The sequence below is a fragment of the Marmota marmota genome, unplaced genomic scaffold (assembly GCF_001458135.2).
Source record: "Marmota marmota marmota unplaced genomic scaffold, marMar, whole genome shotgun sequence".
Lineage (NCBI taxonomy): Eukaryota > Metazoa > Chordata > Mammalia > Rodentia > Sciuridae > Marmota > Marmota marmota.
This window is the reverse complement of record NW_026000144.1, coordinates 386,216-406,910: the sequence shown is the minus strand read 5'-3', so window position 1 is coordinate 406,910 and position 20,695 is coordinate 386,216. Positions and strand designations below refer to the sequence as shown.

General features: G+C 36.0%; 1 long non-coding RNA gene across 2 annotated transcripts in view; it reads right to left on the bottom strand.

Annotated features, from left to right (window-relative positions):
• LOC107160639 overlaps window positions 1-15,983 on the bottom strand; it is a 21,009-nt gene extending 5,026 nt beyond the window's left edge. The window contains exons 1-5 of one of the 2 annotated variants that reach the window (XR_007341631.1): window positions 15,799-15,983; window positions 12,646-14,151; window positions 7,497-7,675; window positions 6,696-6,824; window positions 4,114-4,202 (exon numbers count right to left, since the gene is read on the bottom strand). This is a non-coding gene — a long non-coding RNA (uncharacterized LOC107160639). Of the gene's footprint in view, window positions 1-3,343; window positions 4,203-6,695; window positions 6,825-7,496; window positions 7,676-12,645; window positions 14,152-15,798 lie in introns of those variants that run through there. The other variant, XR_007341630.1, reaches the window with a different exon arrangement.
• Between the last annotated feature and the right edge of the window lie 4,712 nt (window positions 15,984-20,695).

Below are 20,695 nucleotides of genomic sequence, written 5' to 3'. Positions count from 1 at the left end.
AGGATAGGAAAGGCAGCAGAATACAACAGACACTAGTATGGCAATATGTAAATCAATGGATGTGTAACTGATGTGATTCTGCAATCTGTACACGGGGTAAAAATGGGAGTTCATAACCCACTTGAATCAAATGTATGAAATATGATATGTCAAGAGCTTTGTAATGTTTTGAACAATCAATCAATCAATCAATCAACAAAAGACATATTTAGGAAACAGAGATACAATTTATAGATAAAAATAAGAAATAATTGTCATTATTACATTGATGTTTTCAAATCAATCAAGTATAGCTTTAAAAAAAGCTTTAAATATAAAATTTAAAAAGAATTTTAAGAGAATAGTTATTGTCTTGTCAAAATTATATAAATTTTATTTTTTTTAAATTAGCCCTGTTTTAAATAATAAAACTTACCAGGCATAAAAAAATTATTCTATATTTTGGTTTACATTTACATATCAGTATTTGATCTTGGAGAAAAACCTTAAATATTTTTTATTGTTCCATATATTCACTTGCAACTTAATTACACACAAACTTATTACTTACAAACCTTTTTAATTACTTACTTAGAACTTCCTGTATATAACCATACAAAGATTTTCACATTTAGAAAAATCTCTTCCTTCCTACTATCAAAGTATTTAATATATAAAGACTTTTTTACCCAGAGACATTTTCTTTCTTGCTTCTAGAACTCTCCATTTTTTTTCTTTTCTTTGTGTGGAAGCATTGTTCTTTCTTTCTAGAATTTTGTAATACGTCTTTCTCATCTGTAGAATCCTCTGTGATTGTATTCTAGAATTATCCCTATAAACCTCTGAATCTAGACAAATTATTATATTTTAATAAGAGAAAATATTCCAGTTAAAATGTAGCCAAAACTTTTGGACACTTTTGTATAAAGAATTATATCTATTAGGACTTAACTTTTAGAAGCTTTGTTCTTAGTGATGGCATAAGACAATCATAAATGTGTACTTTTTTTATAAGCTTAAGAAAACATTAATAATCTAAAATATGTTACTTTATGTCATTTACGGAGCTAAGTGTACTTGATATTATGTCGAATAGTTAGCCTCTTAATATTTTAAGTCAATAATTGTCTCTTGTAATGAATATTTATATAATTAATGTCATTTACCTTAAATTTAGTAGTCAGGGCATGAGGTAAATGCAAATAATAATATTAGTTATGTTTTTCCTGTTGAATGAAAGTGTTACAATAAATGGATATAAACATTATTATAGAAATTAGAAAACAGATCATTTAACCAGCTGGAAAATGTGTATTAATGATAAAGTCATTGTTTTTTTATAATTGAATTACCCAATTCAAATTGAACCTTATCAAATCATGTGAATTAAAAGTATTTTTATCAATTTTTATTTTATTTTTATATTGTGAGTGCATGCATTTATTAATGCTAACTTTGATATTATTGTAGTAGCACCCCCTTCTCCACAGAAAATCTTAATTAGTTTTTTTTCCCAGAAATTCACACCATAATTGATATTAGAAATATTAGCAAAAGAATCTCTACAAAAGAGTTCAATGTAGTTAAGCTTTCTGTTTTCTGTTGCTCTATCTTACTTGGCCATAGGACTGAAAGAGATCAGCATTCCAGGTGCTAAACACCATTTACTAGTTTTTTTTTTTTTTTTTTTACAACATTTATGGACTATTTTGTATTAGAATAATATATAATAGTTTTCAAGTGGAAAGTGTGTTTGCAGATGCAAAGTGTGATAAGAAAGACAGATGATTTAACAAGGCCTCTGTCTTTGGGCCAGAGCTTTACAGAGATGTTTACATTTCAAAGATAAGAGAAGATATTACTAATTAGGCCCCATTGTAACAGCTGATAGGAGGAAGGGAAAAAGGGGAGAAGAGGCTCTTCCCTTCTCAGGTGCTCTCCTTGAGGATTAACTTGCCCAGAACAGTGAAAGAAAAAGCTGCTTTTGTGTGAACTTCTGCAGATGTGAACTTCTGAGTCTTCCTCTACACATTGGGTGGAAAGTTCTGAAACTGCCTGAACTCAGGGTTCAGAGGGAGTAACTGATCACAGTGAAAACTTTTTCCTCTGAGCCTGGTTGCAACCAATAAAAATAAATCATAAATCTGCTTCCTGCTGTCTTTAAGTGTCCTGCCTCCTCTGTCTCTACAACATTTTGTAATGTAGTTATAATGTAAACATAATTGTTGTATACATACATTTAATAATCAGAAAAATAAAAAAAAATATGGCAATTATGAAAACTTTGTGAAGCAAAATATTTCAGGTTTCCAGCTTTTTGTTTTCATAATTGTCAGATTAACTTTTAATAACATTTCTAAAAACCAAAACAAACAAACAAACAAAAAAGTCTTAGAAAACATAAGTAGAACAGCTCTTGTTAAAGCTACAACATTTTTGGAACTCTAGCATTGTAGCTTTAAAGACAATTTCATGAAGAAACCTGTTGATGGAATTGTGAATTACATTTTATTAATGAAGCATTGAGAATAAAGGAGAGCCAGGCAGGGGTAAGTTCAAGGCATGGGCAGGAATTTCCAGCAATATTAAACATCAAAGTATGGTCAGGCCAAATAGAAATCTTAGTATTTTACAGTAAAACAGAAATAAAGTTTTCATGACCTTGTGATAGAGATGGCTCCCAATCTTCCAATCTTAAGATGGATTCAGGATGAGTAAATCATATATATATTTGTTGTTAATATTTATTTGGAACAGAAAAAGAAAATCTGCACCTGAGTTCTTGCTTTTAAGAAACAGAGGCTGTAAGATGCAGGCTCTGTGAAGCAGAGCTGGAAGGCCCCTCTGAGCGATGGTGGGAGGGACTGAGAGGAAGCCAGCTAAAGCACACTTTGTGTGGGCATGCCATGCTGTGACCATGGAAGGCAGGGTTTGGAAGAAGCCTGCACAAAAGAAAACTCATTTGTGTGGAAACACCCTTCTGCTGCTGCTGTGTGGCCAGAGTTGCTTTTCTATGTGATCTGAAAATATGACCACAGCACTGGGCTTCCCACCCTCTCTGCCATCTTGCCCAGAGCATTTCCCAAATTTGCCCATCTGAAGTTACAATATCCTTTTTTGGTGGAACTCTGTTGGGCTGGGAGCCGCCATGTTTGTTCTGTGCACCACAAGCAAGTTGGCTCCAACTACCCAGTGATGGTTTTGCCTTGCCTTCTCAGATTGTATCCCCCTGTGGCAGCGCTGTGTGGCCCCATAGGCCACTTCTCTTTGCCCCTTGCTGGCTCCTTGTGATACTGTGGTTATTGGTGATGAGTCCTGTTTCCCCACATGTTGAATTTTGAACATCAGAGAAGCACGCCAAGGCAAGCATATGAAGCAAGGTTTATTTGAAAAGGGGTAACATAGACTTCTCCCACAAAGGAGAAGGGGGTCATATAGCTGGTATCCTGGCATTCCAAGAAGCGAAGAGGTGTTCTCCTCTTTTTATATGTCCTAGGATTTCTATGTTCTCCTGCCTTCCCACCCTTATCTTTCTCCTTCCTGAGTACTTGACTAGGCCCAGAAATGCTGAGTGTGATGGCCAAAAGGTGTGAAATATGTGGGCTGAAGGGGGAAGGGTGGGGTGTAGTAGCCAAGGACACATTAACAACCTTATAGCTCCATGTAGGGAGGGGAAATTCCTGGGACAGGTAACCTTGACATGATGTTGGAGCAGGGGCAGGTTCTTGATAAGATCTCTGGGGGTGGGGAAGGGGTAACACAGTCTTCAACTTCCCAGACTCACTCAAAATTAGCCTCCAAGACCCAACTGACTCGATCTACCTATCTACAATGACTGCCTGTCTAATTCTGGCTTCAATTGCTCCAACTTTCAGCACCAGTGGTGGGCTGTAGTGGTGGGGTTTGTTGTAGCCTAGGTTCTCCCTGCCCATGGACAGTCTTGGCCAGACTTTTTTTAAAATGCGAATGTTTCTGTGAAGGCCTTGGATAAGTCTTATCTCACAATGCTTCTGCAAACATACCTTCACCTGAGAATTCTTTTGCAGGAATTTTTGCCAAAAGTCTAAGAATAATTATGGTAAGGGTTTCTGGAGAAGCTTAATTAAGATTTTTTTGTGGAAGAGAGGGTGCAACGACACTCTCTGTGTAGTTCCTGGCACTGCTGATCCCATTACCATTCAGGTAGGTACATCCTCCAAATCCTTTGATGGAAAACCTAAAATCTGACACAAAAATATTAAATATTCATAGGCTGGACATCCACATTTGCTTCTCCACTACACTGTCCAGCATCAACCCTCCATGTTTTTTAATGTGAACAAGAGAAATGTGCCAGTCATTGGTAATATATACTGTTTCTACATTTAGTTTCCTTTACGTTCTCAAGATCTTTGCTTGAATAACACAAGTTTATCATTCATCTATCCCAAGCCCACTTGTGTGTTATTGATTAGGTATTTAACTGGTGCTTGCTGCTGTCTCCAAACTGTTGTCATTGGTGGCTTTTTCTGAAGATTATTTTTAGTTTGATCTCCACTTGTTTCATAAATGTCTGAAGATATTTAAAAATCACTTACTACTAAATTCCTAAGAGTTTAACATTTATGATGAAAGTGATTGTGCCCCTATATTTTATCTGTTCTGATAGATGATTACTTTACCATCATTGAAATGTTTATAACAATTTAAAGGCACTAAGATTTCTTTTGGCTCATTGTTTCAGTCCATGGTCAGCTAGGTCCAGTGCTTTCAGCCTTATGTGTGTTGAGAGCCATCCATGGGCTGTGTGGACTCAATTGTATTCCACAGACTAGTGAAAAGGATAAGATGGTGTCTAGGAACTTCCAGTGAACATTTCCTCTTCTGAGACATATTTTGAGCTCCATTGAAGCTCTGTCAATGATCCCACAGAGCACTGTATATGGGGTAACCTGCTGTAGCCACACAGCCCTTCTGAGATGGGTGTGACCTTCCAAGATGCCAATCAACATGCTGACTACAAGACATCATGAAGTATGGCTCTACTCCTGAAAACTTGTCCCTGCCTTTGGTGTACACCTTTATATAAACCTCAGGAGTCATTTTCTAATTGTCTAGCTCCAGCTCCTATGTGGACTGGACCTATCAGGGGCTCCAACTTTTTGAAGATAGCTTTCTGACTTTGTCTTTTGTTCTTCATTAATTCTTATAGACTTTCATTTCTTAGGAGGCTTATCCCTCCAAACCAGTAAGAATTCATTGGCAAGGTCCTGGCCACCCCAAGAGATGTGAGGATGAGCATCATGGTAGAAGAGCATGGCAGAGGTAACCTTCTCAGCTCATGGCACTCAGGAAGCAGGGATAGGCACAGCAGAAGGGACCAGGAGCTAAGATTTCCCCAAGTATATACCCCTAGTGTATGCCATTTATCTATGGAAGGATTCTGTGTCTGGGATTGAGGTCTCTAATAGCTTCATGACTGTGGCATGGTGGTTGACTAGGAAGTTTCTGTGCAAAGACACAGAATGCCTGGCTGCTGGGAAAACTTCTGTGCAAAGACCCAGAATGTCCAGCTACTGGAGCAATGTCCTTCAGGAGGAGGCTCTGAGTTAGTGTCTTATCAGCCTTGACCTTGATCTCACACACACAGCTCCTGGGAATAATGGAACTCTCTTATTAGACAACTACAATGTTTCACTGTGCCTAAACCTGTCCACATGACAGTAACTTTATACAATGGACTTTCTTGAGAACTACACAAAGCTCCTAACATTGCCCATTGCAACTTAGTATGTAACTGAGGACTAAGCTTCATAATATTGCTGAGTCTGTTACCTGCCTAGTAATACAATGAACAATATGTACCAATGATGTCAATGATCTAAAGTAACCTAAGGATGTAAATAAAGCTAGCAGCTTGAGCGAGCAGCTTTTGCTTTTGCCTAATAACTATGCTTCTGTCTCCTTTTTTTTTTCTACATATCTATATTTAAAAATTTGGGAAATTATCAGCCTATGTTTGTCATTCCAGCACAACATTTTTAATGCCCCTTTCAATATCCAACATATGCCATTGGGGATGACAAATTATCTAATTACTATATTTCAAAATAGAAGGAGAATAGTGTATCTGATGTTTCAGATTATTCTGTCAATGTACCTACTTCCTCTAGCCATGCCCCAGTTACCAAGAATCCATTAAAATTATTACCCATCAAATGGATTTATCCACTGATTTCCTTCTGATAATGAAACATTAGAAGAGATTCACAATGTTTCTCTGGAAACTTTGCTTTTATGAATGGATGCAGCAGTGTAAAGAGTGGACGTATGAGTCTTACAAATGTCAGTCCTTCAATGGCTAGATATCACAGTCCTCTCTGTTTATCAGCAAAGTTCTAAATTAGTGTATGCATGAGACTACAAGAACTATGCTAGATGCCATCATCCTGCTAAAGACGTCAAGCAAAATCACAATAATATAAGTTCTTTCTAAAGACACAGGTAGTAAATGGAAGAGCATAAAAATATTTATATTTTGGGGGTGTGTGGAGTTTAATGGGGATGGAATTTTGGGCCTTGAGCATACTAAGCACACTGTCTACTACTGAGTCCAGGATTCATATTATTTTATCTGCTAGTGCAATGCACTTTACATGTGGATAATTTTCTCATCTCAAACACACAAATCGCACATATGAACACAATGGAAGTAAAAAAAAACTCTGAAAACTTACCAGGTTTTACATTTAGTGTTGTTTGTCCACTTCCATATGTGATATGATACTTTTCTGTTAAGGCCAATCCAATAATCAGAAAGACCTTTATTAATCAGAAAGACCTTTATATCTTTTCAGGAAATTCTGCTATACAACACAGAAAGTGAAAACATGTGTTCATATTTTTTTAACATTTTTTTAGTTATACATGGACACAATATTTTATATTTATGTGGTGCTGGGGATCGAACCCAGTGCCTTATGCATGCTAGGCTAGTTCTGTACCTCTGAGCCACAACCCCAGCCCTGTGTTCATGTTTTTAAAAAGATCTTGAGTTTATTTCCCTACAGCCTTCTCTTTTGGAGGTGATATCATGGTATAATTGAGAAGCACAGATTTTGAAGTTAGACCAGTCCTCAATTCTTAGTTAAGTCATTTAATATCTGTGATCCTAAATTTCTTCATAAGGGACCATATATTCATTTCTATCATTCCAGCAAAATGTTTTTAGTGCCCACCTTCGATATCCAACATGTATCAATGCAGATGACAAATTATCTGATTAGCATATTTCTGAGTAGAAGGAGAACAGTATATCTAAATTTGCAGGTTAATATGTCAACATATCTGAAAGGACTCACAGAATTCCAGGCCAAGTATATACCTCAACAAATGGCACACATTAAAATGTTTCTCATGCCCCAAATTCTGTTTGAGATGGGGTCCTTTCTCATATTTCAGCTTTAGCTTTATGCAGCCCAAACCACTCAGGGGGCAAAGAATTCTAAAAAGAAAAGTGATCCCAAACCTTTTCTTACCAATTCCTCCTGGCTTTCAAACTGACCAATACCGGCTTCAAAGTTAGTGCAAAAGGTCTGGCTGAATGTCCAATTCCCCATATCTTCAGCAAAATATAAACACTGGCTTCCAAATGCTATCCAATCTTTTGGGCAGGAAGACAACACAGAGTTCTCTAAGGTCTGCTCCTTATTTTTTTCTAAAATTGAGACAACCAGAAGGAATGATAATTAGCAAACTTTTTTATCTCTTTTATTTAGTTTTTTTCTATTCTAATTCTGAGTTCCATTTTGAAGTATGCTATTGATTATTGCTTTCCCGATTCATCACCAAGTCTTATCCCAAGTGTAATCATCATGTGCCCAGTGACCTTCAATTTAGGTATCTGCTCCCCTTTCTGTGGACAACCTCCATGTTCTTAACAACAGAAAGGAAAACTCCTTACCTGTCCTCGATTTTACTATCATGCATTTATTGAGGGATGAAGAAGCTTCTAGTATACAGTGTATGACACCATTCAAAATACTGTTTTTGATACCAAAAGTACGATCAAGGACTTCCTAAATTTTCTTGTGTGTGTGTGTGTGTGTGTGTGTGTGTGTGCGCGCGCGCGCAAGCGCGCTATTAAATATGTGCAAAAATATTTTGACCAAGGGCCACTGTTAGATATCCTGAAACCAACAAGATTTCAGAGTATAGCTTTCTAGAAGAACACATATTTTAATTCCATAGCTCTATAATTTCTCTCCCTTAACATCTAAAAATTTTATATTGCTTTTTAGAATGTTTAGTGAAAGCAAAATGAAAAGAAATCAGGCAAAATTATCAAATAACAACAATGACTTATTTTCCTTTAGATTTAATAGTAGGAAATTCTTTACAGCTCTTCCTAACTCTGATCACTAGAATAAGTCATTAGGTAAGAATATAAAAACAAAGAGCTGTAAAGATTATTCTCACTGATTCCTTTTAAATTAACAGAATTATTTTCAGAGACTGCTAAATATTTTAGGCGACATTGAATAAAACCCTTTGGTAAAATATTTATCTGACTTTTAGACTTGTGTATTATTAATTGAGCTAGTTAAAGCTAATTTAAGAAAATAATGTTTTTCATATTATGTAGTTTTATGAAACAGTTACTCCAACTGTAGTCAATTCTCGTCTTATTTCCTCATGTAAAATGCTTAGTATATTCTTTTGTTATTAACAAAACATAAAAGTAGATGATAAATGCTGGATGAATTAAATGTTGTGGGAGAGAATTAGCAAATTATACAATTCTCATATTCACAGAAAAAATTCATCAGAGGATGAGTTTCTTAATGAGAAAGTCTCTGAGTTTTATCAATCATTTATTTTAATTACTGTAGCAGGATAATACCAGAATCAAATACACTATGTGCAGGTATTTACTGAAGAAGTAGTATTCTTTCTGTCATACTCTCCAACTAATACGTACTCATAATTTGAGCTACACATAATATTACATTATGGCAAATTGTTGAGAGCAGGATAGGTGCTAAATCACAATTTAAATTTTGATAAAAATTAAATTGCATTTTCTTTTGATAATTTTCAAAATTTATATCAAATAGTCTTTTTACTATTTTTTAATTTTACATACATGCAGTATCTTTATTGTGGTGCTGAGGGTCATACCCAGTGCCTCACACATGGGAGGCAAGGACTCCACTGTTGAGCCACACCCCAGCCACCTCAAATTGTTTTAAAATATAAAATATTACTAAAATTATAATTCTAAATAATCTGAAAAAAATATTTTAAGAGAGTCTTATATGATTTTTTAAATGAAACTTCTACATATTCAACATATTAAGCATGAAGAAATAAACAACTTTAAATAGGCATCTCATATTACACTATGATAAAATTCTAGGATATAAATACATTTGAAAAAAACAAATCGACCAGAATTTTCAAACATTAGAAAGGTTTTGCTTCATGTGTTTTTTTTTTATTATTAATTTTAATTCATTCATCTATTCATTCATTTACTCATTCATTCATTCATTCATTTTGTGGTGGGGGAATCAATCCCAGGTCCTTATGCAGGCTAGGCAAGCACTCTACCACTGAGTTACACTCCGAGACACATTGTTCCTGCTTATTTAAAAAAAAAAAAAAGTTAATTTTTTTTGGGGGGGTGATTGGGTTTCAAATCATGACAAAATTTATATTCCAATAGATATATTTAAAATGACAATATAAAGATAAGTTTTAATATGCCAACATTTTTGATGTGCTAGAAATTACATCATTTACAACTATTTAAATATCTGATGAAAAATTTCAGGTAATATATAGTTTTTAAAATTATTTTAGGTCATGTTTTAGAAATTGTAAGATGGCTTGGGAGGCTGAGGCAGGAGGCCAGTAAGTTCAAAGTCAGCCTCAGTAACTTAGCAAGGCTCTAAGAAACTTAGTGAGACTCTGTGTCTAAATTAAAACATAAAAAGGTCTGGGGATGTGGCTCAAGGATTAAGCATCCCTGAGTTCAATCCCCCTTCCAAAAAATGTGGATAGTAGAAGTTGTAGAAACAACAAAAATTTGAATACCACTTTTGTAAATCAAAATACACATATTTTCTCATGTAAAGTCATCTCTACATGAGCAGTTCTTTAATAGACCCCAAGCAAAGCTGGTGATATATTGCTCCTATATATAAAGGATGAATATTTTTAAAAGAGATTATAGTTCTTCTATACTGTCCTGCATTCTCAGTCTTCTTAAGTGTAAGATGAAATACTTAAGGTCAAAGGATAAGCCTCTGCCTGAGAATATTTCAAGTACATACTCTACTTTATTCTTTAATGGAATGACAATTCTGATTGGGACATGTCAGGAAATACTTACCTAAATGGAATTTCTATACCCATAGCTTTGCTCATATCAGTGAATTTCACTTGTATTCTTTCAAGCTCAAAAGAAAATTATTAAAATTATGATTGACTTTTGTCTTCCTAATACTCAATATTCCATCTAATATGAAATACTGTTGGCTTAACTTCCAAAATATCCACCTTGCCCACAAATCCACACTTTTTTCATCAGGCGTAAGCCATCATCATCTCAAGTTGATTTCTACAAGATTTTTCTGAAAAGTCTTCCTGCTTTTATCCTGGTCTCCTAAAAGTTTATTCTCAGTATGGAAATCAGTAATTCAGCCATTAAAGTTCAATGCTGCCACCTCTCTCTTTCTATTGCATTCAGAGTGAAAGGCAGTTTTTAAATAGCTTACAAGACTCCTGCTATCCATGGAAAATATCCCCAGTGGATGCCTGAAACTGTGGATAATACCAAACCTTATATATACTATGTTTTCTTTTTATTCCTATACATACAAGCAGCCCATTGATAAAGTTTAACCTTTTTATTTAAAAGGTGGTCATTATGACTTCTCTTTGGTATATCCAAATTGCCAACATACTACTTTTGTGCTTTGGGGTACTGTTAATAATAAAAATTATTAGAACACAGATACCATGACCATGAATCTGATAATAGAGGCAGCTCCATTATCAGATGCATAGGCAGGTTGTGGATGCATTAGACAGAGGGATGATTCAAATTTGGGGCAGGATAACAAAAAATGGGACAAGATTTTGTTACATTATTCAGAGAAGTGTGTAATTTAAAACTTATAAATTGTTTAATTTCTAAAATTTTCCATTTAATATTTTTGGAAAACAGTTGACCATGTGTAACTGAAACCACAGGTAATGAGGGGATGCTGTACCTTCCCCTATTATATTCCTGTTCTCCATTCTTACTCTACTTTATCTACAGCACACTCCCAAAGTCTTAGGGCTTTACTTTACTTTTTCTTTCTGGAACAGTTCCCCAGTAAACCATGACTTTTCCATTCCCTTCAAAATGTTGCTAAATACCTTCCCAAAGAAGATCATATTGCAACCCTACGTATATTACAACCTGTTCCACTCTTACCTTTATTTAGTTTTACCTGCATTAAGAAATTAACTTTGAAGACAGCAGAAATTGTTTATTTTGGGGTGTGTGTGTGTTTTATATACTAATATATCTCAAGAACTTTACACAGTGCCTGACACATAACAGAGCTCAAAATTAAATAAATACTTATTGACAATATAAATGTGTACAAAATATTGCATAGTTTGGAGGAAAAGTAACTTATGTGACAAAATTACAGCAAGTGCAATGACATTTGAAATTAGGACTGAGATAATAGAAAAGCACGAATAAATTTTGATAGGAGTTACAGGATATATAACTGCTAGAAACTTTTCTTGAAGACTTTTACCTGCAAAACATAAATACCAAAATACTTTCTCTTAGGGAGGAATCTCTTAGGGAAGAAAAATTTTAATTAGCCACAGAATCAACTCCAAGTTTAGTTTGTACTCTCCTAGTGCAAGTCTCTTCTACAAAAGGTCCTGTCCATCAATAATATCCATGAAAGAGGGCTACAAACAAGGGAAATGGAACATTTCCTCTCCAGGATTTTCTAGTTATTGGAAAAAGGGGCAATGAAAGTATAAGACAAAAAAGAGGACAAATCAGGATGAAAAAGAGACATATAAACAATCCAGATTTGCCTCCATAATAAATGACCCAGTTAGAAGTACTAAGGGATACATTAGAAGATAAACCAACGTAATTTACTTTTTTTCCATTTAAAAAGTTAAATTTAATTTTTAAAAAAGATAAAAAAATTTCTTTCCACATGCCTTTAAGTAAAATAACTTATGGTCTAATTTCTTCTTCTACTTTTTTTAATCACTCTACTTGTTCTTTTTAGTTACACATGACAGTAGAATGCTTTTTGACATATCATACATACATGGAGCAGAACTTCCCATTTTTGTGGCTGTTTATGATGTGGAATTAAAGTGATCATTAACATAGGAAATTTGTGTCCAATTCATTCTACTATCTTTCCATTCTCATCTCCTCTCCCTTCCTGCCATTCCTCTCTGTCCAATTTGGTGAAATTCCACCACCTATTTTGGGTCATCTGCATATTAGAGAGAACATTTGGCCTTTGTTTTGGGGGGGATTGGCTTACATCACTTAGCATGATATTCTCCAGCTCCATCCATTTACATGCAAATACCATAATTTTATTCTCTTTTAATGCTGAGTAATATTCCATTTTGTATACATACCACAGTTTCTTTATCCATTCATCTATTGGCAGCTAGGATGGTTCCACAGTTTAACTATTGTGAAGGTGGTCTAAACATTGATGTAACTGTGATACTATAGTATGCTGATTTTAAGTCCTTTGAGTATACGCCAAGGAGTAGGAAAACTGGGTCAAATGGTAGCTCCATTCCAAGTTTTCTGAGGAATCTCCATATTCCTTTCCAGAGTGGTTGTACCAGGTTGCAGTTCCACCATCAGTTCCACCAGCAATGTATGACTGTACCCTTTTCCCCACATCTTTGCCAACTCTTATTGTTACTAGTATTTTTGATAATTGCAATTCTGACTGTATGTAATGCACCATTTTAACAGAATAAGAAATGAGAGGACATAGGGGCATCCCAAGAAATATAGTAAAAGCATGTGAATTTTAAAAAAATACAACAAAATGTTTAATGAGTCAATTTGTTTTAGCAAATATGAAATTGCCACAGAGAGAAAGAGAGGGAAAGGGACCATGGGACTAGGGTGTTAGAGAGAGTCAGGAAGGCCAAAGAGAACCAACTATTTAAGAAATAAGGGGAAACAGGTGGGGTACCAGGGAGGACTGAAGGACCAGTGCTGTGGTCCTGCAAAGGGGTGAGGGCAGGGCACCAAGGGCCAGTCAACAAAATTCAAAATAGTTTGGCCATAAAATATAAACACAGTATGTTCCTACCTACCATGGGAAGGGGAGAAGAAAAGGGGTCTAAGAGAGAAAAGGCTGTTTTAGGAAGGGCTGTGGGGGTCTTATCTCCCTACTGTGCACCCCTCCTCATCCCAACCCATTCCCTCTGTGTCTGTGTGGGCCTGTGTGCACTTCCCCAGTCCCTTCCCTGCCATAACCTCCCTACTCCCCACCCCCCACACTTAATTGCTGCCATTCCATTTTCTGCTGGCTATCAGGTGGTCATTTGGCTGTCACTCATCTTCAGAGGGGGAAAAGGGGAGAGAAGCCTCCAGGCAGCCATGCCCCCACCCTCCCCAGGCCACTTCTACCAGATGTCTCCGCAGTGGTTAAGAGTCAGGGGTCACAATATTTTCTGACAACCACTCTGTTGGTGAATTTGTGAAGGTCCTGCATGGATTTCTGACAGTCAGACACAGAGGAGAACTCCACAAGGATCTTGCCACAGTCAGGCACCTGGACACCATCCACAGGCCTGGGATCTCAACGGACGTGAGGATCTGTACTTGCTGCACTTATCCCACAGGTCCTACATGACCTCCTGTACTCCTCATTAGCCAGGAGTGCCTCTGGCAGCACCACTTCATGAGGCACAGGACCTCAGTAGCGTGGGCCCCTATCTGCACCTGTGAGCTCATCAGGCCAGGCACCTACAGCATCACTGGTGTCTGATTGCTGGTGCTCAGCTTGGTGTTCTTGGATCCCATGCTGGTCCTCTGTATGAGCAGCTTTTTATCCCCACAGCTGTATCCCATTCAACCCAGCAATGACCTGATCCATGATGATGATATCAAAGAATCTACCAAAAGGATATTAGATGTAATAAATTAATTTTTACAAAGCTGTAGTACAATCCTGATCTTTAAAAATAACTTCTATTTTCATATGCTAGAATTACTAAATGCAAATTAAAATACAAGATCAGGACCATTTATAGCAACACCAATTAAGATAAAATATGTAACTTGTAAAGCTATCAAAATATATTCATAATCAGTATAATGAAAACTATATGCAAAAACAATAAACAGCTCTAAGAAGACATAAATCAATAGAGAAATAAAAAATATTAATGGATTGGAATATTCCACTCATGGATTAAATATTCAAACTATTTCCAAACAGGTTTATAAATACAGTGCTATTCCAGTAAACATTGCACTATGATTTATTTTATTTTATTTTTTGGTAGAAATTAAGAAGGTCACTTTTTAATTATGTGAAAAGGTAAAAGAACCAAAATTGCCTAAATGATTTTAGAAAAAAAAAAAAGATCAGATTTGGAGAAATCAGAGTTTTAGATTTCATGACTTACAAAGTAACAACAATAAAGACAATGCCAGAATGGTAAATAAACACATAAAGTATGCTTGATGTTGACAGATTTTTGAGAAATACAAATTAGAACCATAATTGGTAATCGCCATATGATTATTAGAGTAGTAAACAAAACTAAACAAAGTCACACCAGCAAGTGTTGGTGAAGAACAGACACAAATGGAAGGTTCTTGTATTGTGTTTAGCAAGGAAAAATGGTAAACATACATATTCCATATGCCCTGTTCAGGTGCCCCTAGATGTTCTAAACAAGGGGAATAAAAACTCAAGTTTATATTCAAACCTGTACATGAACATTTATAGCAGTTTTATTTTTTATTGATTATTAAAAATAAAAAATTTGCAACAATTCAAATATTCTTCAGTTGAAGAATTGGTAAAAAAAAAAACACTACTCAGGACTTATAAAGAAACAAAAAATAATAAGAGGAAAAGATAAAAAAAATGGAGGAGGTAAGAAAGAGCAATGAAATTGGAAAAAAAAAATACTTTCTTACAAGTTTGTACAGATTTGACCACATCTGTGTCTAATTTCAAGTTTCTCTCCCAGGATCCCCTAAATGGAGACTTGCTCAAAAGAATAAATAATTGCAGGAGTCCCAACTCACAAAAGCTTCCGCTATAGCTCATTTTAATCATCTTGCCCACAAAGAATCTGCAAACTTGAAGTCCCAGCTTTTGCAGGGTAAATTATCTTAGTAGGTGTATTACAGAGTCATTGGCATTGAAGTCTGCCATTAACCCGGAATATAAAGAGCATATTACTGAAAGTCATGGTGTGACCTACAAGTGTGCAAATTGCCAGAGACATAGGCAAGAGAGAGTACTAGTGCTCTGAACACAAGGAACAGTTTCCTCCTCCTCTTGCAACCAAATTCACTATTCATTAGTCTTGCTTCATGAATATTTAAGAAACATATATCATAATACAATAACTAATGTAGCAATTCTATATCTATCCTCACACCTAGTCTATTCCCCTCTCTCCCGAACTTCTTCGGAGATTGTAAAGTACTAACATGTCTAAATTCAGCTCCCTTTGCAATTCAGGGGCTGGGGAGTAAAAATGCCCCTCTTATAATTTTTCTAATTTCATCAATTACTTTACCAGGTTCAGCTTTTTCCAGTCCATCTGTGAATCTAAGGTCTGTTTTTAACATTTCCACTGAAGCCTCTGTAGCTGTCATCTTGGTGCTCAGACCCAAGAAGAGTTCACTAGTGATCTCTTGGTGATGCTGGATTGTGGGTGAACCACAGATGCTCACCTCCTGGCTGAGCAGGAAGCTGAAAAGCACTATAAGACTAAAGCCCACCATGGGAGGAACTTTGACACCACATATTTAAGCAAATTTTCAGAACAATTTACTGATCTACAAATTTCCAGCCCTGAAAGAAGAAACGTTTCAAAACAGAGAACCACATTAAGGAAAGCATAAACAAAATAAGTTAAACTGATAAATGACTAACTAGAAAATTTGTATTAGAACATGCATCTGATCTTATTACTTTAAGTTAGTTTTATGTTCCGATTGATACTGATACACAAAACAGAGCTCAAAATTAAATAAATTTTACTGACACTATAAATGTGTACAAAATATTGCATAGTTTGGAGAAAAACTTACCTGACAAAATAATGGAAAGTGCAATGACACTTGCAATTAGGACTAAGGTAATAAAAAAGCACAAATAAATTTTGGTAGGAGTTACAGGGTATATAACTGCTAGAAATTTTTCTTGCAAAATTTTTTTTGCAAAAAATATTTTTCTGCAAAACATAAATACCAAAATACTTTCTCTGAGGGAGGAAAAAAGTTAATTAGCCACAGAATCAACTCCAAGTTTAGTTTGTACTCTCCTAGTGCAAGTCTCTTCTACAAAAGTTCCTGTCAATCAATAATATCCATGAAAGAGGGCTACAAACAAGGGAAATGGAACATTTCCTCTCCAGGATTTTCTAGTTATTGGAAAAAGGGGCAATGAAAGTATAAGACAAAAAAGAGGACAAATCAGGATGAAAAAGGGACATATAAACAATCCAGATTTGCCACCATAATAAACGACCTGGTTAGAAGTAGTACTGAGGGATACATTAGAAGATAAATAATAGTAATTCACCTTTTTGTTTTCTATTTAAAAAGCTAGATTTGTTTTTAAAAAAGAATTTTTTTCACATGCCTTTAACTTCAAGTAAAACAACTTATGGCCTAATTTCTTTTTTTATTTTTAATTTTTTATCTGTTCTTTTTAGTTATACATGATAGTAGAATGTATTTTGACATATCATATATATATATATATATATATATATATATATATATATATATATATATGGAGTAGAACTTCTCATTCTTGTGGTTGTACATGATGTGGAGTTACAGTGATCATGAACATAGGAAAGTTATATCAAATTCATTCTAGTGTCTTTCCCATTCCCATCTCCCCTTCCTTCCCACCATTCTTCTCTGTTCAATTTGGTGAACTTCCACTCCCCACCACCACCTATTGTGAGTCATCTGTATATCAGAGATAACATTTGGTCTTTGGTTTTTGGAGATTAACATGAGTGTCCTCAGTTCCATCCATATTCCAGAAAATGCCATATTTCCCTTCTTCTTTATGGCTAATATTCCATTGTGTTAGATGTCCCATATTTTCTTTATCCATCCATCTGTTGAAGGGCACCTAGGTCGGTTCCATAGCTTAGCCATTGTGAATTGAGCTGCTCAAAACACTGATGTGGCCTCATCACTATAGTATGGTAATTTTAAGTCCTTTGGATATATGCCAAGGAGTGGGTCAAATAGTGGTTCCATTCCAAGTTTTCTGAGGAATCTCCATATTCCTTTCCAGAGTGGATGCACCAGTTTGCAGTTCTACCAGGAATTTCTCTTTTCCCCACATCCTTGCCAATTTTTATTGTTACTTGTATTCTTGATAATTGCCGTTCTGAGTGGATGTAATACACCGTTTTAACAGAATAAGAAAGGACATAGGAGCATCTCAAAAATGCAGCAAAAGCATGTGAAAATTTTTATTTTTAAAATTTTTATTTATTTATTTTTAATACAACAAAATGTTTAAAGAGCAATTTTGTCATAGCAAATATGAAACTGCCCCTGAGAGGAAGAGAGGGACAGGGGCCTCAGGATTGTGGGGGTGGGAGCCTGTTGGGGAAGGCAAAAGAGAACCAACTAAGAAACAAGGAAAACCAGAGCTGGGACCAGGGAGGAACAGAGGGAGGGGGCTGTGGTCCTGCAAAGGGGAGAGGGCAGGGCACTAAGGGCCAGTCAACAAAATCCAAAATAATTTGGCCATGAAATATAAACACAGTGTGTTCCTACCATGGGGAGGAGAAAGGGGTCTAAGGTGGGGAGGCTATTTTGGGAGAGGTCCTGGGGGTCCTACTTGCCCTGCTGTGCGCCCCTCTCCATCCCAACCCCCTCCCTCTGTGTCTGTGTGGGTGCTTGTCTGTGTGGGCCTGTGTGCACTTCTGCAGTCCCTTCCCTTCCCTAACCTCCCACCCCTCCACCCCCCACACTTAATTGCTGCCATTCCAGTTGCTGCTGGCTGTCAGGCTGTCATTTTGTTCTCACTCCTCTGCCCATTATCTTCAGAGGGGGAGGGAGAGGGGGACAGGTGGAGAGAGAAGCCTCCAGCCAGCTCTGCCCCTACCCTACCATAAGTCTCGCCCATGGTTAAGAGTCAAGATCACAATATTTTGTGACAACCTGGTTGTTGGCGAATTTGCAAAGGTCCTGCATGGATTTCTGGTAGTCACACAGAGGTGAGCTCCACAAGGATCTTGCTGCAGTCAGGCACCTGGATACCATCTGTATCCAGGTGGACTTGAGGAGCTGTACTTGCTGCACTCACCCCGCAGGTCCCCCACCATCTCCTGTACTCCTCATCCACCAGGTGCACCTCTGGCAGCACCACTTCATGAGGCACAGGACCTCAGTAGGGTGGCCACCCATCTGCACCTGGGAGCTCATCAGGTCCTGCATCTGCAGGATCACTGGTGTCTGGCTGATGGTGCTCAGCATGGCCCTCTGCAGGAGCAGCATTTTAATCCCTCCAGCTGTACCCATTCAGCCTGATCTGTGATGATGATGTCAAGGAATCGAGCAAAATTCTAGTAGATGTAATAAATGAGTTTTGGCAAAACTGTAAGATACAATACTAATCATTAAAAATCATTTCTATTTTCATATACTAGCAATTATCAAATGCAAATTAAAATACAAATTCAGTACCATTTGTAGTAATATCAGGATAAAATACTTAACTGTAAAGCTATCAAAATATGTTCATAATCAATATAATGAAAACTACATGCAAGAACAATAAACAGCTCAAAGAAGATCTAAACAATAGAGAAATAAAAGATGTTCATACATTGGAATGTTCCACTCATGGATGGAATATTCACACTATTTCCAAACAGGTTTATAAATCCAGTGCAATCCCAGTAAACACTTCAGCATGATTTACTTTATTTTATTTTTTGTAGAAATCAAGAAGGTCACTTTTTAATTATGTGATAAGGTAAAAGAACCACAATAGCCAAATGATTTTGGAAAAAAAGATCAAATTTGGAGAAATCAGAGTTCTAGATTTCATGACTTACAAAGTAACAAGAATAAAAACAATACCATAGTGGTAAATAAACACATAAAATATGCTTGATGTTAACAGACTTTTGAGAAATACAAATTAAAACACAATGGGTAGTCACCATATGATTCTCAGAGTAGCAAACAAAATTAAACAAAGTCACAACAGCAAGTGTTGGTGAAGAAAAGATGCAAATAGAATGTCCTTCTATTGTGTTTGGAAAGGCCAAAAAACATACATTTGTCATATGCCCTGTGCAGCTTGCCCCTAGGTATTCTACACATGGGGAAAAAACTTGACTTTGCACAAAAACCTATACATAAACTTTTTTTTCAGTTTTATTGATAATTATGAAAAACTGAAAAATTTTCAACAATTCAAATATTCTTTAGCTGGGGAGAGATAAAAAAACACCACCAGGATTTATGGGGTGGGAGGATGAGGAAAAGTTAAAATTAAACTGGGGCAGTAAGAAAAAGCAAAGCAAAGAAAAAACAACACTTTATTAAAACCTTATACAGACTTGACCAAATCTATGCCAAGTTTCAAGTGTCTTTCCCAGGGGCTCCTAAAGTCAGACTTGTTCAAAAGATTAAAAAGGCTGCAATGTGCAAAAGTCCTTTATACCTCACTTGAATGATCTTAACCACAAAGCTTCTCTCTTTCATCTCAGGCTCTCTCACACACATATTTTTTGATAACAATTTTTAACTTCTTTTATAAAACCAAGGCCTCTTCCTGTTTGATTTTTGAGACACTGCATATTTTGAAATAAGTGCATTATTCCTATATCATTGGTCCTTTTGAATAAAGTCCCTCCTTTTCTAAATCCAAATTTGTTTGTAGATGACAAACTATCCATCCGTACCATAGTGTGGATTAATCTCAAATGCATTACTACAGACTCTACTGCAGGATTCTATTTATGTAACATTCTGGAAAAGCAAACAGAAAACAGACCAGCAGTTGGCAAGGGCTTGGAGCAGAGGAGGAGAATGTCTATAAAGGGGCCTGAGGGGATTGGGAGTGGGTTATGGATCTTTACCTTGATTGTGACCGTGACTTCATGATTATATGTGTTTGTCAAAACTCAAAATTCATACACCAAAAAAGTTAGTTTTATTGAATATAAGTTATGCTTTTAGAAAAGTTTCTGATGAGTTCCATTTCTCTATTACATTATACTCATTCTGCATACATCTCCAAATAAACCAGGGAGCCTCAGCTTAAAGCATACACACGGACAAAGATATGTAGGATTATCTGATTTTAAGCACAGTGTTTTGTCATTTGGATTTTAGCTTGACATAAACATCTCAACTCATTATTTTTGGTTGTATAGTAAAAGTATCTTAACAACTCAATGCATCCTAATTTTTATTTATTTT